The 11,805-nt window shown below is 42.6% G+C and overlaps 1 non-coding gene across 1 annotated transcript; it reads left to right on the top strand.

Annotated features, from left to right (window-relative positions):
• Nucleotides 1-655: 655 nt before the first annotated feature.
• On the top strand, nucleotides 656-762 carry LOC122095438. Its single transcript, XR_006145137.1, has one exon. It is a non-coding gene; the product is annotated as a U6 spliceosomal RNA (small nuclear RNA).
• The last annotated feature ends 11,043 nt before the right edge of the window (nucleotides 763-11,805 follow it).

Here is an 11,805-nt window from a genome sequence, read left to right as displayed (position 1 = left end):
GCTAAGATTATGATTTCACAAGAGTTTTGTAGGCTACGGGTAGCCTTTAAAGTTACCCACTAAGGTTACTCTTTCTTTATGGCTCATCTCATCATTTGTATATGGCTTATAACATCATTTGTTTCTCACTAACATATAAAAGAAGCCCTCAAGTTTTAACAGAAACTGTGTAGTTAAAATCTTAACTCTTCTCTCTGTTTCTTTACACAGACTTTGTAACTTCTCATAGTAAAGTTTCTATAAACTCTGAAATGTACATACTTAGTATATGTCTGCTACCATAAATCTTAAATACTTTATGGAAAAGTTTTATGACCTGCCGAACAGTCTTAATTTTGGCATATATAAGCAAATTCCCAAAATTAAACATATTTAAAACAATAAAATTTTTAACAAACCTTAGGACTTGCTACAGTGCTCATTATGACAGGTGCCATGTATAGAATAATTGAATTTCTACTCTTACACATCTCTTGAACAACAAATATCTGGAATTATTTTGTTATTGACATATCTAACTTGACTTTATTCTTAAATGTTTGCTTACATAAGAAATATATGGTTCTAAAATTTCACGACAAGTCTTTTGAACTTATTTTTGTTGAATTTTCTAGTTTAGGAAAATCAATTCCACTTTATGTATAAAAAATGTTCCGTGCTCAGTTTGGCAACACATACACTAAAATTGGAAAAATACAGAGAGAATTAGCATGACGCCTACGCAAGGATGACATGCAAATTCATGAAGATTTCCACATTTTTACAACAACAGATGCTGGAGGGTATGTGGACAGAAGGGAACCCTACTCCATTCTTGGTGGGAGTGAAAACTTGTTCAAGCACTTGGAAAGAAGTATGGCGGTTCCTCAAAAGATTCCACATAGAGCTCCCCTATGACCCAGCAATCCCACTTTTGGGCATTCATCCAAATGATCAAACAAGACCATACTATAACTACCAGCACAGCTATGTTTATTGCAGCATTATTTACCATAACTAAGATAGGGAACCAAACCCGATGCCCCTCAGAAAATGAATGAATCAAGAAAATTTTGTGTGTGTGTGTGTGTGTGTGTGTGTGTGTATGTATTTTCCTATCTATTTTTCTATCTTTCTATCTATCTACACATACATATATATGTATATATGTTTGTATATATGTATATTTATATACATAAATATAAATATAGATTGGAATGTATATATATGTAAGGTATCCCTTACTTGCAATAAATAATATAAGCAGAAAACTGGGATAAGCAGAAAAGATCAAAAGCTATATGCATATTACTAAATAAGATGATGTTAAGCTAAATGAACCCCAAGATAAGGACAGAAGTGTTTTTTTTTTTATTCTTTCTTACTGTTGTTTCTAACATATTTATAATGTACAATGTGATTTTTTTTGTTTTTTATTTGGTCCTCCCGCACAGTATAAGCCCTGTTTTCACTGGATTTGATGTTGGTGCACCTACATCCTGAAAATACACTTCTCTAATTTGGGGAAGGAAAGGGAAAAATCAAAATGCTTAAATAGAGATAAAAGTTGAGCCATTGTAACAATGAGATGCACAAGACAACATGTTGGGGGGTGTGGGGGTGTGGGGATGAGAAGTGTACATGTGGAGGTGGAGGGGAAGGGATGGTGGGGGGAAAAACAAAGGAGGAGGTAACAATGCTTGATAAGAAATGCACTCATGACTTTGCTCATGTAACTTTAACCCCTCTGTACAGTACTTTTACAATAAAAACCATTAGAAAATGTTCTGAGATGGAAGAGTTTATTTTATTTTACCCATATAATATTGTTAACAAAGAAATTAATGGGGGGGAGGATTGGGTGGGGGGCCGGGGGGAGGCTGGGAAGGGATGGGAAAGGGAAACAAAAGAGGAGGCTACAATACTTGATAAGAAATGTGCTCATTATCTTGCCCATGTAATTGTAACCCCTCTGTACAGTATTTTCACAATTAAAACACACACACACACACACACACACACACACACACACACACACACACACAAACAAAAAAAAAGAAATTAATGGAAAAGACTGACCCAAAGATATTTTGAGTAAGTGTGTGATTGTGTGTGTGTGTGTGTGTGTGTGTGTGTGTGTGTGTGTGTGTGTGTGCATGCCTGCATGTTGGTGTGCTCAGAGTTTTAACTCAGGGCTTCATGGTCTCGCTAAGCCTTTTCTCTCTAGATTGGTGAGCTACTATATGAGCTACATCTCCATTCCTGGACCTTTGCTAGTTTATTTAAATTTTGGAAAAATAATTTTAGGAATTTTTTGGCCTGATTGGCTTCCAACTCTTATCCATAATTCTCAGGGTCCTGAGTAGATATGCAGAGTAAACAGGATTACACGTGTGGCCAACCATCACAATGCTTTCAGAATAATTTTAAAAGTAGAAAAAAATTTACTTCACGGGGGGACTGTTTTATCATTTCCTACTTTTAAAGCATTTTGGAGTGATTATATGTGAATTTATTTCATGTTGAGATTCTTAAAAGAGAGTAAGTGATAGTATTTAAAAGTTTTAGTACTTTTTTAAAAGAATACTGGAACTGTGGGACAGAAGAAATTTGCCTCTCTTTGGACCTCAATTTATAAGCTCAGCTCTGTGCACGATAACCCAATGTCACCAACACAACTGTGTTGAAGACAAAATGTGACAGAAAACAATTACCATGGGCAATAATTGCTATGCTATTATTTATTGGACAATATGAATATTGAATTGAGAGTGTAAGAGAATGGAGATATTTCAACTACCGTTTTTGTATTGCTGAAAGGCTTTTGGAAACTTTGACTCATTTCCTTCCTCACTGTGTGTCTTTGGGCCATGCACTTAGTGACTTTAATTACAATTTTTCTCAACTCTAAAATGGTAATAACATTAGCATCATAGCAAATGTTTTCTTAAGAACTAAGAGACATAAAACTTGTGAAATACTTAACATAAATTACTAATGAACTTTGAGTTTAGCCAGCAGTTTTTTTTAATACTAAACAGAATGTGCTATGTATTACAGAAATCAATACATGTAGTGAGCCACCAGAAGTAACGTTATCTATTGACTATGCTGTGCTTCCAAGGAAGCCAGGTGGATAACTTCTCATGCTGTAAATCAAACTGCTTATCTTATGTCTTGATAGTGCTAAACTATCAGGGTCAGAATAATGAAGGAATTGTAGACTGAGCTAAGGTCCATATGAAAATGTTCAAAATTGATAAAGCCTAAAAGTAACTAAGCAGTATATTGTGTTTTTCATTATTTAAGTTAAATTGCAAAGAAAGGGAAGACCTAGAAGAATGAATTCTCTTTTTGATAACCTATCATAGGTCCTTAGCAGGATGAACTCTTTCCTTATTCTTGTAGAGGCATCATCAGATGAGAGGAACTCTATTTTTTGGTTGCGTCTTTCACTTTATTCTTCAGTTTGAAATCTGAACTACATGAGACTGAAAGAAACCAAGGAAAATTAGACACACAGGCTTTGGAAAAAGCAATCAGAGTAAAATAAACTAAATACATATAGCCTTGTAAAATGTCGCATCTGCCTCGACCAGCAAGGAAGACACGACCCGGGATTCTTCTCAAAGCAGTTTATTCAGGAACCTTGATTATTAGCTTCTTCTCTCGCTCCGCACCTGCACTCCGGTTATAAACCTCCTGGATGGCCAATCCCGAGGTGCCACGTGGCATATACCAATAGGGTCGCAAACACGGAAGCAAACTAGGAGCCAAGTCATAGCCATATAAGGAGTTGTTTTTCACAGAGAGCACTCGCCATCGGGAAGGCGGAAGGCGGAAGCCAGCGCCATCTTTGGCTTGGCCGTGCCATGCGGCCGCACCATCTTTGGTCGGTTCCTGCAGCTCTCCACAGCTCCCCCTTTTTGTTTTATTAAGCGACAGGTAAGAGTAGAGGTTGGGCCTCTGTCTAAAACATTAATGAGAGGACCTTGCACTGGTCTTCGCCTGAGGGGCGCGCTTCCCCCAGTGACGACCAGGCCCGTCCGATGCCTTTTTTGCAGAGGTGGGATCTTGGGCATCAACCCACTTGCAGCCCAACATGCTCTTCTTGGGCTCACGCCAGGAAGTGATTCCCATGTGCAGTGCGTTTGCCCAAGTGCAGTGCGTTTGCCTTACACCCTGTGCTATTCCGTTAACGTGGAAAGCCACGCGTGGGGGGACTGTCCGGCCTCAATGGCAGTGAAGGCCTGGACCACCATAGCCATACTCCTGCGCTGCGAGCTCCTAATCCGGCATATGCACCACAGGCACAGCAAGATCACCAATGCCAGGATACCGATAAGGGAGCCTAATCCCGCCCACTCCTTCAAATGATCCACAGCTGTCAAAATCCAGGAGGAAACATCTTGTAACAGGGCATCATCCATCCGGGTGGAGTTTACCACGACAATGGCCGATCATAGCTGCAACATCAATTGGTCGAATTCTCCCGTCCAGTTGCCTAAAAGATAACTTGACAGTTGTTTAGACAAATTTGCTGCCTGAGTATAGTTATAGTACTGAATAGCAGTAATACAAAGCCCTTCATATTTTTGAATACATCCCAGCTGAGCCAACTGCCACATGATATCAACCTGTTCCTGCACAAGATCAATCCTTTGGTTTAACAGCATCAGTCCTCCTTTTAATTGTGCAAAGGCCACTTGTTGTAAATCCAGAGCTCTGGCTGTAGTAGCCGACAAGTTATTTAGAATCTGAGCCGTCTGCACAGTATGTGACATGGCGACAGCGGCAGCTGTCGCACCCGCAGCAGCTACAGCTATAGCAGTTACAATGGCCGCAGTGATGCCAAAATCTCTCTTATGCCTAAACAAGGTTACAGCTTGAGAAGCATCTACTGGCACAGGCACCCAACGCGGAATGCGTGTAACTATGGCTAACGGATACTGAGAACTCCAGCAGGTAGCATAATAGCAGGTTTCATTAGTGCAAGCACACACATCATCTGAGCATATAGAGATGTTGTTAATTACCAAAAACACAAAAGGGGAAACCACACACACGGGGGTAGGCTGATAGCTGATTACCGTATAATTTTTACTGAAACGACAATTGGCACCTATAGTACGGGCAGTACTAATCAAATTACAAGTCATGTTTGCTATAAAAAAGTGACCCCCTTGCAGCATAACTATAGGTTCAGCCTGCAAGCAACTTCCATTAAGACCACATAACAGCCAATTATTAAAGGGATTAATTCCAGCCCTAAATTGTACACTAGCATCAGACAAGACATTAGGGGAAAATGAAAAACACTCAGACTCATCAGCCCAAATAACCTGTCGTGATTGGCAACCTGTCCAGGGCCAAGCCTCCCCCATACGGTCAGGCAGGCAAAAAGGGGCCCATTTAGGTTGTTTTACAGGCCACGGGTCTCTGCTTAACTTTAAACTTTCATAATATCTGCCTAAAACAGTACCAATGAATCCAGTAGCATTTGTCCAAGCCTCAGTTTCCATACCAATATCTAACATAAGCAGCTGGGGAACGAGTCAAGGCTATGCAACTACCATTAAGGGTCACATCACTTAAGCGAAAGCATAACGTGCCCATCAAGTTAATTTTTCTAGCTTCACCAACCCCTGCCATTTCTTTATCCTCTGGGTAAAAGGGAAGGTTAAGAGTCTTATTTGTGGTGAAAAACTTAGGGAAAAGAGAGGCGTCATGTCTCACGGGCATGGGCCTCGGGAATGCAGACAGTATCCCCCACCTCGGTACCGCCTGTCCCTGTTGGATCATCAGGAGCTGTACGATCAGCAACGCAATCTTTTGTTTCTTTCGGGTTTCGTTCATCTTGGACTCGCCGCACAAGTCGTTCAGGCACCCACACTGGATCCAACGATTCTGAGGAAAAACACAAACACATCCTCGTGCCCATACCAGCACGGGGTCAGGCCCGTTCCAGAGCCCGGTGAGCACATCCTTCCACAAAGCCGATCCTAAGGCCGAAGGAGTGGAACTGTTATGCCTATCCGCCGCTGAGCGACCAGCGTTATCCAAATTCAAAAAATTTAGGGTGAATAGTGTCATGGCTATTCTTTGTCTTGCCGTAGCCATCAGGGGTCCAGCTCCCCCTTTTTGTTTTTGTAACATTTCCTTGATAGTGCGATGAGCTCTTTCCACAATTTCTTGCCCTTGAGGGTTATAGGGCAGTCCATGCACCAGGGAAACACCCATTTGAGTGCAAAAGGAAGCAAAGCGCTGCCCAGTATAGGCTGGACCATTATCAGTTTTTAGCTGTTTTGGCATTCCCCAGGCCGCCCACGCTTCCAAGCAGTGAGATATTACATCAGTAGCCTTTTCTCCTGACAGGGGGGTGGCAAATACAACACCCGAAAAGGTGTCAACAGAAACATGTAGATATTTTAAACAGCCAAATTCAGATACATGAGTTACATCCATCTGCCATACTTGTAAGGGTCTTAAACCACGTGGATTAACTCCAAATGTAGGGGGCTGATGGTAAATAATACATTGGGGGCACTCCTTTATCACTTGATGTGCATCCGCTCTAGAAAGGGAAAAGCGACTTTGTAAAGTCCTGGCATTTACATGAAATTTGGCATGAAAATCTTTTGCTAAGTCAACAGAAGAAGCATGGAGCGCCCACTCAGCACGAGTGTACGCATCAGCCAAGGCATTACCTTTTGTCAGTGGCCCTAGGAGGCCCGTATGTGCTCGAATATGCATTGGAAAAAAGGGTTCCTTGGCTTTCCATATAAGGGATTGTAACAAGGTAAAGGGAGCTAGAACAGAACTGGTAGCCTTTATTGTACCAACCGCTTTCAATATTTTTAAAGCATTTATTACATAGGCTGAATCTGATATTAAATTAAAAGGACAGGGGAAAGCTTTAAATACTTCAATTACAATCATCAACTCAATAATCTGTGGGTTACCGGGGACAAATTGATGCTGCACGGGGTCTTGGTTACCTGCAACGTATGCCCCGCATCCTGTTTTGGAGCCATCCGTAAATATGTTTATAGCCCCTCTAATAGGCTTTTGGGCAGTTACCTTTGGAAAAATCACTGGATGTTCCTTTACAAATCTTAGTAGGGGGTCTTTGGGAAAATGATTATCAATAACTCCTGGAAACGTGCATCTCAAAATGGACCAATTATCAATAGTGGCACATAAAGTCTGAACTTGGTAGGCATTGTAAGGAACAATGATGGAGTGTGGATAAACTCCAAAAAATTGTAAACTCTGTTGAATTCCTTTTACATCTAAGCCCGCTACTGCCTCAGGGTAATATTCCAGCGCCTTTCCGGGGGAAACATGAGAATGTAACCACATCAATGGCCCCTTTTGCCAAAGTACCCCAGTTGGTTGGGCTTCAGTAGGAAGAATGCATAAATCAAAAGGTTGGCCATCTTGTAGCCTGTTTAAACAGGCGGCACTTAAAGCCTCCTCCACCCTTTTAAGAGCAAATTGGGCACTCTCAGTCAGGTCTCGTGGGGAGTTTAAATCTATATCTCCTTTTAGCATGTCAAATAAGGGTTTTAATTCATAATTTGGAAATTTTAAATACCCCCTTATCCAATTAATATCCCCCAACAATTTTTGAAAATCATTTAAAGTCTTTAAGTTATCTTTTCTCAGGGTCAATTTTTGAGGCACAATCGACCTGGGATGTATCTTAGCTCCCAGATACTCCACCACTCTGCCTGTTTGTGTTTTTTCTGGCGCCGGATAAAGACCCTGTTTTCTTAAGGAAAGAACCAATTCTGCATAGGCTTTTTGTAATCCAGCCTCCTCCTTATGAGCTAACAAAATGTCATCCATATAATGGACCACCCTGAGTTTTGGATGCCTTTTTTTAACAGGAGCTATAGCCCTGCCGATAAACAACTGACACATAGTGGGGCTGTTGGCCATACCCTGAGGCAGCACACCCACTCATATCTTTGGTCAGGTTCCTCATGGTTACAAGAGGGCACAGTAAAAGCAAAGCGCTCACAATCAGCCGAATGCAAGGGGATAGAAAAGAAACAATCTTTTATGTCTATTACCATAATAGGCCAATGGGCAGGAAGTGCAGAAAGCAAAGGTAACCCTCTTTGTACAGGGCCCATAATTTGCATCTGTGCGTTTATGGCACGCAAATCATGAAGTAATCGCCATTTACCTGACTTTTTCTTTATCACAAATATTGGAGTATTCCATGGTGAAACTGAGGGTCTCATATGACCCAGGGCTACTTGTTCTTCTACCAGTTTATGAGCGGCTAAAAGCTTTTCGGAGGATAGAGGCCACTGAGCTACCCATACCGGTTCCTCCGTCTTCCAGGTAATGGGAATTTGATCCTCATCGGCCCCTATGAAAAACCCAGCCCATGTCTATCAAGTTTTTGGTGGACATCAAGAGGCTTTTTACAGCCTTGCAAGTTTTTTCCCAGTCCTTGTCCTGGGCAGTAGCCCATTCGTAACATCATTTCCTTTGAGGTGGGAGAATATTCATTACTAAGGCAAAACCCCATCTCTTTTAGTAAATCTCTACCCCACAGGGAGACAGGCAATTCTAAAACATAAGGCTGGATGTTTCCAGAGTGTCCTTCTCCATCCTTCTAGTTGAGGGGTCTTGCACTTAAGTCAGGAGCTTTGGCATAGCCTAGCCCTCTCAGGGTTTGTTCTGAGGCCTGTAATGGCCACCCTTTTGGCCAATCCTTTTTAGCAATAATGCTACGATCGGCCCCTGTGTCTAACAGTCCTATAATCTTTTTTCCTTCAATCTCCAGCTCAAGCATGGGTCTCTGATCTAAATCCAGAGCTAGGTACACTGACTCAATTCCGGAGGAGCCAAAACCCTTTTCACCTCTCTCAGACTGTATGGCAGGAAATTTTTCATGTAGGCTAGGTAAGAGTAACAATTGGGCAATTCTATCTCCAGGGGAAATTGCTACCATGCCTTTTGGGGCTTCTACCATAATTTTAACTATACCTGTATAATCTGGGTCAATAACTCCTGGGTGAATTTTAAGCCCTCTAAGGGCAACAGAAGACCGGCCAATTAGTAACCCCACCGTGCCCCGTTCTAAAGGACCTTGAAAATCTGACTCTATTAACTGAACACCCATTTGTGGGGTCAATACGAGTCTGGTGGTGGCACGGAGGTCCAGTCCCGCTGAGCCTGTAGTGGCTCTCCGCGGTTCTTGGGATGTCTCAGGGTGGGCCATCCTTCTTGGGGAATTTCCTCGTTTGAGCTTTCCATTGCCCCATACATTTGCAGGCCCTGGGGACGGGGGCCCCTCTGCCCGTTTTTTGGCTGTGTGATGAGGCCCAAGGGCTGGCCATTAGCATCTCTGATGGATCTACATTCATTGGCCCAATACTTTCCTTTTTTACATCTGGGGCACAGCCCTGGCTGTTTACCTGTTGGAACTCCTCCAACTCTTTCGGGTCCTTTTCTCTCTGGGCAATCTCTCTTGAGATGACCAGCCTTGCCACACCTGAAGCATACTCCAGATGTCGCTCCAGAGTTTCTCCCCCGCTTATTTGAATACTGTAGTACTGCAGCGGCAAGGCCTGCATTAGTTAGAGGTCCTCCCAGCTCTCTGCACACTTTCATCCAGGCCTCCAACCCTCTATGTTTATGTGGGGTAATGGCGGCTTTACATTCTTTGGTGCATTGCTCATAGACTAATTGTTTTATAAGAGGCATGGCCATGTCAGGGTCCCCAAAAATTTTGCCTGCTGCTTCCACCATTCTGGCCACAAAATCTGAAAAAGGCTCAGTAGCCCCCTGCAGGATCTTGGTGAGGTTGCCACTAACTTCCCCTTTATTTGGTAGTGATTTCCACGCCCTAATGCAAACATCATTTATCTGTTGATACACTTCAGGGGGATATCCTATCTGAGCATTAGCAAAGCGATCTTGTCCTAAGAGCATATCTCTGTCCCAAGCCGGGTTTCCGTTTACTTGATTGATGGCTGCCTGTTCACTACAAAATTCCAGCATAAATGCCCTCCAATCCAAGTACTGGCCTGGACTCAAACATGCCCGTGCTAGGCTTGCCCAATCAGAGGGAGTCATGCAGTATCTCTTTATAGCCTCGACTTGAGCTATGGTAAAAGAAGCTGTAATCCCATACGTCTGAACAGATTCAGCCAGGGACTTAATTACTTTAAATTCTAGAGGCTCATGAAATCTCTGTTGATTACCGTCTTGAAAAACTGGGAAGGCGAGTTCTGCTCGGGCAGTCCGCCAAGTATCCGGGCAAAACGTATGCCCATTGGGTCCATGTTGATATGGAGGAGGACCTAAGGGGACTTGACCGGAAGTTCCTTTTACGTCATCTAAAGGGGCCTGACCAAAAGTTCTTTCCACATCCTCATTAAGCACAGGTTGGCTTAGCTTATGTTTTCCCTTTTTTATACGACTCCTTTTCATCTGTTGAATAAGTGCTCTCACTTCTTCCTCCTCTAACTCACTGGAACTTTCTCTTTCCGATTTCAGCTCAGACAGATCTGGGTATAGTTGCCCCCTTTTGCCCTGTCTACTGTCTCCCTTTTCACTGATCGCCTTCTCTGACCTCTCCTCCTGTAACTGCTCCAGTGCTGACTGTCCATTTTCTATAACCTCACAGCAGCGCTGGTCCTCCAGGCAGCCTCTTATCAGTTTCCAAATGGTGCGGACTCCTGCCTTTAATGTGCCCTGTTCATAAGCAAAGTCCAAATCCCTCCCTAATTTTTCCCACAAGGCTACTGTAAGGCTCCCGGACACTATGAACCAAGGAGCTACAACATTGCATTCTTCAAGGAAACTCTGTAAAACACCCTTCTTAAACTTTAGTCCTTTTGAGCGTAGGAGCTCATTCAGGGCCAGAAAAATTGGATGAGATGTCACGGCGCCCATCTTAGTTATAAAAATTTTATCTTCTTTTACTCCCTTTTTATTTTTTATATTTATATTCTTACTTTCACTTTAGGCCTTTATTTTTTCCCGGGTTTCCGCTCTCTCTTTATCTACAGAGAAGAGCCCCGTATTATGCCCACTTTAATCGCGGATTCCCACTTACCTGGGAACTTACCGGTGCACCACCCTGACTGCCAAGAGTTCTGGATCCCTTGTGGAGTTAGTTCCCCGTACGGGCCACCACTTGTCGCATCTACCTCGACCAGCAAGGAAGACACGACCCGGGATTCTTCTCAAAGCAGTTTATTCAGGAACCTTGATTATTAGCTTCTTCTCTCGCCCCGCACCTGCACTCCGGTTATAAACCTCCTGGATGGCCAATCCCGAGGTGCCACGTGGCATATACCAATAGGGTCGCAAACACGGAAGCAAACTAGGAGCCAAGTCATAGCCATATAAGGAGTTGTTTTTCACAGAGAGCACTCGCCATCGGGAAGGCGGAAGGCGGAAGCCAGCGCCATCTTTGGCTTGGCCGTGCCATGCGGCCGCGCCATCTTTGGTCGGCTCCCGCAGCTCTCCACAGTAAAAGGCTTCACTAAATTGAGTTATATAGTCTCAAGCATAAGCAAAAATGATTTAAGCAATATCATGTTATTGAAAATTGAAAAATGTTAGGTGTTGCTCAATTTTTTCCTTTCTACTACCTGGAATGTATTATTGATTTTGTATAGAGAGATTAAAGATGAGATTAACAAGGAACTTGATTAAAAATCGATAAAAGTTCTGATATGCTGGCTTAATGCTGTGTGAACAGAAGTCATTAGAGAAATGCAATTCAAAATTACTATGATACTACTACATAACTATTATAACTCTTATCAAAAATATTCGAAGGAACTTGGTGTG

This window comes from Dipodomys spectabilis, unplaced genomic scaffold, assembly GCF_019054845.1.
Source record: "Dipodomys spectabilis isolate Male_0828 unplaced genomic scaffold, ASM1905484v1 ptg000351l, whole genome shotgun sequence".
In the NCBI taxonomy this organism is placed as follows: Eukaryota; Metazoa; Chordata; class Mammalia; order Rodentia; family Heteromyidae; genus Dipodomys; species Dipodomys spectabilis.
This window is presented reverse-complemented; position numbering and strand designations above follow the sequence as displayed.